Source organism: Sminthopsis crassicaudata, chromosome 4, assembly GCF_048593235.1.
Source record: "Sminthopsis crassicaudata isolate SCR6 chromosome 4, ASM4859323v1, whole genome shotgun sequence".
In the NCBI taxonomy this organism is placed as follows: Eukaryota; Metazoa; Chordata; class Mammalia; order Dasyuromorphia; family Dasyuridae; genus Sminthopsis; species Sminthopsis crassicaudata.
The window spans coordinates 447,797,044-447,803,830 of NC_133620.1; positions in this window are offsets into that span (position 1 = coordinate 447,797,044).

Below are 6,787 nucleotides of genomic sequence, written 5' to 3' on the forward strand. Positions count from 1 at the left end.
TTAAGTAAAAATCCTCAATCTTCTTTTTCCTTGGTAAAGTCCCCTGCTGGATTAGTTCAAAGTTCAATCCTATTCTTTTTCCATCCTCTCCCTACAGGTTTGTGTGCTTCTTTCATTCTATATCTTTTTCCTGTGACCTTCATCTCTGATATGTATATTGGAGAGAATTTGAAGTTGGGAACAGCCCCTTTGTTTTTCCCACTTCCATTGATCTTTCTTAGTCAGCCAGGGAGTCAATAAAGCTAGGTGTTGAGATGGCTTTGATATCATATGAACCTGGACAGGTTACTTCCTTTCTCTGATTTTGAATTTTCTCCCAATTATCTCTCAAATTTCTTCCATCCTACCATTCTTATAATTCCTTTGGATAACTATCTCCTTCATTCCCACAAGAAGACTAATAAGAGGCCATGTTATATAATGGGATAGCAATCTGACCTCAAAGCCAAGAAGATCAAGATTGAAGTTTTGCCCTTGACACATCTTGGCTGGGTCACCCTAGAATATTTCAGTGTTCTATGCCAGGTTTTATTAAGCTTTCCCCACTCAAGACCCCTTTTCACCTGAGAAATTTTTAAGTGACTCCCAAGTATATAGGTATACAAATCAAACATTTATTGACAACAAATAATAATTCTGTGACCTCTACATTCAGTTATGAGCCACGGTTTAAGAAGACTAAGTTAAAGAGAAGGTGCTGATCTCTACTGGTAGAGAGGGTTCTCTTAATCTGGAGCTCCCTAGGCCAAAATCACAGATATAATTCCTATTCCTAATAATAGTCGTGACCATACTGAAACTACAGAAGATTCCAAAACTTCCATTCCATTGCAAAATATTGATTATTTTACTTACTCATGTAATAGTGTAAATATTAAACATAAAAATTAGCAGGATAGTCATTTGCCCTAAAACGTTTTTATCTAAATTTCATCAAGTAGAAGAAAAGAAAGAATAAAATAATAATACCACCATCCATTTATATAACAATTTAATATCTAAGAAGTGTTTCCCCCTCTGATGGAGGCCCATCAAAGAAAATAGGAAAAAAATTCAGAAAACTGAGAGTCTCATGACAAAATTATTGTTCCCCATCTCTTTAGTGAGCTGTGTACCTAAGTCCTCAGGCAAGTCACAGTACAGTTCAATGTACAGAACTTTCCCCAGGGACACATACAATATGGAGGCACATAGCCATAGATATTCTGGGGAAATTACCCAAATGACCAGATTCCATTGAGTTACATTGCCGTGCCATGGTTTTCATCTGGTTTCACCTGGTGTTCTTGCATTTCCTGCTGTCAATATACTCATCTCTATCATCACACAGTAAGAGACAGTTTAGGGAAAACAACTTCTGGCTCCTTTCTGTATTTATAAATTGCCTACAGGCTGACTCAGTGTGGGAGAAATGCTGGTGCCCTCATTAGGGTAATTGGCAGCAGCTGCTGTCTTTCTGCTCTCACAGCTTAACTGCCATACCTCCCTGGTTTTGGTGAAAGTTTTCCTCACAAATCTGTGAGGTAGCTGGTACAAATATCATTATCTTCATTTTTAAAAACCCATCAGAGGGCCCTCTGGCATGATCTTTACTCACTGACATGGAATAGAAGAATGTTAAAGGGTGAAGGGAAAGACTTCAAATGACATTGTTCCCATTCCTTCCCAACCCAAGCTCTACGATAATCTAATTTCAGAACTTGTGGTTTCTATGGTCCTGGTAAAAGAGAGGACCCAGCAGGCTGGGGATGAAGTGAAAAGCTCCAGCGAGTGGGCATCAAATGTCAAAAAATAAAGACAACATCATGGTCCAGACATCTGGCCAAGGACAATTAGAGTGCCGTCGAGGCTCTGAGGCCGGCCACTAACGATGCTTGCCTTCTGGTCACAGATTACATTTTGGCTCTAATATACAGGGCAAAGACCATGACTAGAAGAAAACCAGAAGGACCGTCTTTTATCTGAGAGGAATTGACCCTGGAAAGTTAACTGCTCGTCATAGTGATATGCAAATGCAGGCCCAACAGCTGTATCCAATGGCTGCCTGTAGCTAAATCAATCTGGAAGAAATTCTATCATTAGTGGGAATGAGAAGGTCTCATTATGCAATTAGGATTTGAGGGAAATGAGTGGTTAGCCATCAGTAGGCTGTATTGCCTCTGCTGTTCATGGGATTCACTGGGAGTTCTCTAAGACCCAGGGAATAAAATTAGATTTCTACACTATAGATTGTCAGAACTCCAAAGACCCATAGAGACTATTCATCCAATCCAGAAGAGGAAACATAAGAGACAGAAATGGTAAATTACCTATAGTATTGTCTCTGACTTTAAAGAAATTTTACTGATATTTACTATGTGACTTTGGACAAGTCACTTAATAATTGATTTTGGCTTCCATTTTCTCCACTTCAAAATGTGATAGATTCTGAGTTTCCTTCCAATTGCAGATATAGAATACAGAAACCTTCTAGAGGAATATGTAGTTTGGAATCAAAGATGATTTACTTTGCCCAACTACTGGGGAAATCAGTTCTCTTACCCACCATACCAAAGAGCTGATGCTTATACAAATATATGGTGAAAAGTAATGCAGATACCCATTTTTAAGATGATAGAACTGAGGCCCCTGAAGATTAAAAGTCTTGCCAGCATCACAATGCTAATAAGTAATAATGACTCACACAAAGCTTGTGCTTAAAGTTTCCAACAGCCATGTGGGGAAGGTAGTACAGGACTTATTATTTCTGTTTAACAAATAAGCATACTGAAGCTCATTGATTGTGATTTGTCCAAGAGTTACTCTCTCTGCTCTAATAATAGTTTGGGTTCTTTTTTTTAAAGTACTTTAGATACATTATTTCATTTAGTCCTCAAAACAACCCTAGAAGGTAGATGTTATTATTTATAGATGAAGAACACTGAAGCAAAATGATTTGGCCAGGGTCATTCAGCTGTTTTTCATCCTTCATGCTCCAAGAAGAGCAAATTGACATTTCTGTGTCAGGTTAAAGATAGTGTGTCTGTGGCTGATCAGAATAATAGGAGCACTCAGAAGGTCTAACACAAATAGTTTCTTTGAACATTTGGGGAAAAAATGTCTTTAGATATGTTTCCTCTGGCGACTGTGATTCTGATTATTGTTACTAAATTTATGTATCTCATGTTTCCTGTGTGATTCTATCAGAAAACTTTCTGGATTCAAGCCCAAGGCTTTATCCACTACCCCATCTAACTGCCTAGTCAATAGCAGAATACGGCTCAGGATTCAGATCTTCACATTTTAAAATCAGTGATCTTTTCATGATATCATGATGTCTAATCACTTTCCTAGGGTTAAGGGTCTTTCGCCTCATGACCCACCTGAGATGAATTTGGAGGGAAAGGATCAGGGCTAGCCATGGGGAAAAGTAAAAGAGGCAAAGTTTCTCCATCCCTTGTTGAGGATCCCACTTCAAGTGGCAAGAGCATCCATCCTGGTCTTTTCATAGGTTTATATATTTAGAGCAATCAGAGACAGCAAAGGCCATCTATCAATTAATAAGAGCATTTATTAAGTGCTTATAATGTATTCAGTATTCCCCTAAGCATTGACACAAAGAAAGGGGAAATATATTTTTCTATAATTTATTTAATAATTTCCCCCACTTACATGTAAAAATAATTTTAGATTCTTTTTTTTAAAAAAAATTGAGTTCCAAATCATCTCCCTCACTCCCTTTCTTCCCCTGCATTGAGAAGGCAAGCCATTTTATATAGTTTGCAGTCATGTAAAACATATTTCCATGTGGATCATGTTGTGAAAGAAAACACAGACCAAAAAAGGAAGAAAAATAAAAGTAAAGAAAAAGTATGTTTTGATCTGCATTCAGACTCCATCAGTTCTTTCTCTAGGGATGGAGAGCATTTTTCATCAAAAGTTCTTCAAAATTGTATTGGATCATTTCTGAGACTAGCCAATTCATTCACAGTTGATGATCATACAATGTTGTTGTTTCCCTGTAATAAGGAATTTACATTCTAATGGGTGAGACAAGCCTGTACACACAAGAGTCTGTGGGTAGTGATGCCAGAGGGAAAGATATTCTCAGCTTAGGGGAGGAAGGAGTCATGAAAGACATGCAAAATGTACAATTTGAGCAGACTTGAAAGAAACTAGAGAAAGGAAGAGATAGACAGGCAAAAAGGCACTCCCAAGCCAACATTTTACAAATGTGGAAACTGAGGCTGAGGGAAATTAAGTAGTTCCTTCAAGGTCACATAGATCATAATCATCAGAGGCAGAATTTGAGCCCAGATCCCACAAATGTGTCCTGAAAAATATGGCCAATCCCTTATTTCCCAGGTTAGGGAATTTCTCAGCACTCTCTCCTATTGATAAGAAAAGCAAAATATCCCACAATTGTGTGCTAGCTTTTTACTTTATTTCATGTTGGTTTCGCTCCCTGTTTTCTAACTTTCTGCTTCATCCTAGACTATGTCCCTTGTAAGGCCCCAAGGACACTCTTTGTGTACCTGGTTTATGGTCCCTGGCTCCATGATATGCCTCAGCCAAAGCCTCTCTGATCTTGTTTCCTGGGTTAATGACCGGTGGTTTGCCTTTCTGACAATCATCCTTCCTCATGATTGCAAACTCATGTAGCTCTTAAAGGCTAGGATGTCTGTCTTCCTTTCTCTAGAGTCTAAAGTCTAGGTTCTGGCTCAAGCCCAAGCCTGACAGGATGGAATAAGATGCCCTTCTTCTGATCCTTGTAGGTTTTAAGGGTCGGTCCAAGCTCCACACCTTTCCTTATACCATTAACTGGTTCCCAATGCTGAGAGAGCCATTCACCCCTGATGGACCCCATAGTATCCAGATAAAACAATATATACATGACATTCATCTCTTGGCTTTTGTTATTCCTCCTACATGGATCGATCTCCTTCCTTACTTTCATTTGCTAGAACCCATAGATTCCTTCAAGATTCACTTTTATGTGTGTATACTTTTCCCTATTAGTTTTTTTATATAATTTTGTGTCTACTTCCCCAAGTAGATTATAAGCTTCTTGAGGGTTGTTTTTAATGGTTAGTCAAATACAAATGTCTGGCTCTTTAGAACCCCTTTAAGGGTTTTCTTGCCAACTGGAATGGTTTTCCATTTCCTTCATTAAGGCAAACATAAATTAAATGATTTGTCCAGAGTCACACATTTAGTTAGTATCTAAGATTGGAGTTGAACTTGTATTTTCCTTATTCCAATGAGCCCTGGATGCTGAGCTAAGAGTCTATAATATCAATAGAGACTAGCACTGTGACTTCATTGGTATGGGAAATTTGTAGAAAAGGAAATTCTCTCTAACAATGTCAGTGGGCATTTTCTCTAAAACCTAAGATGTTAGACAGCTAACTGGAAGATTGAATGTCATGTGATTTGGCCAGGCTCACACAGTCAATGTATATAAGAAGCACTGTGAGTGACTCACAATAAAATAAAGCTTGTAAACTATGAACAGTGGATTTTCTCACCTCCATGAAGGCAGTGCTACAATATTATTATTCCAATTTCACAGATGCAAAAATGGATGTTCACTTAAATGAAATGACTTGGCTAAGATCACAAATCTAGAATGTGTTAGAACTAGGAGACAGACTCAGGTTAGAATCAGAATAGATCTTAAAGGTTTTCTGGTCTACCCATTTAAGTCTTTTTTTAAAGAACGGGAAAGTAAGAACATGACTATTTAAGCTCACATTGCTAGTAAACGATATGAACCTAAGAGTTTTGACTCCATTTCCAGTTCTTTTTATGATGGCTAGCAAATTCACTATATAAACTAGTAAAGTTAAACCACTGAATTGGTGGATTTCCTTTTTTCAATGAAAAGTTTATTTGTCTGATGCTCTATTTATTAAGACATCAAGGCAGCCAGATGATTTGATCAAATCATACCTGGTTTTTATATAATATTTGGAGGTTTCTTTAAACCTTTATAGTTAAAGGTTTCTTCTTAAATGCTTTCACTTTGTAAATATTATCTCATTTTATCCTCACAACAACTCCTAAAAGTAGGTATGAGTATTATTATCACCACCATTTTCTTAAGGAGAAAACTGAAGTAAATAGAGGGTAAATGACATGCTCAGGATCACATATATAGTATCTAAGGCCAGATTTAAATTCAGTTCTTCCACACTCCAAATCCAGTGCTTTTCCCTCAGAAAATGGGAAAAAATCCAAAAGATGGATTGACTAAAATGCCAATCTCCTCTTCAGGGTCTTTTTCAGGCATTTCATTTTAATGAGGTCCCAGAAATAGTCATAGCATTGTCAGCATGCTTTATCATGGACTGGGTCTATGGAGATGGGCAAGTATATCAACATATCTTGGCATAGGTAAGGACCAATTCTGATGCCTTTCCAAGTTTTTCTGACAAAGCTCTATGCATAGAACCAACAAAAATCTGAGGTCCCAGGATAGCTGTGACCTACATTCCGCCTCTTTCAAGTGTTTTCCTTTGCCTCAAACTGCTTCCCTGCCAGTCAGTCAATAAATATTTATTAAGTACTTACTATATTCCAAGTACTGTATTATGCACTAAGGACACAAAAAAGAAGAAAAGACAAAAGTTGCCCTCAGGGAACTTCCAATCTAAGAGGGGAGGCAACAAGCAAACAAAGAGTTGGTACAAACAAGCTATATACAGGAAAAATATAAAATGATTAGGAGAGAAAGGTACTAAAGGGAAAGGATTCCTGTAGAAGAAGGGACACGAAAGAAGCCAAGGAAGTCAGTAGCTTTGGTAGA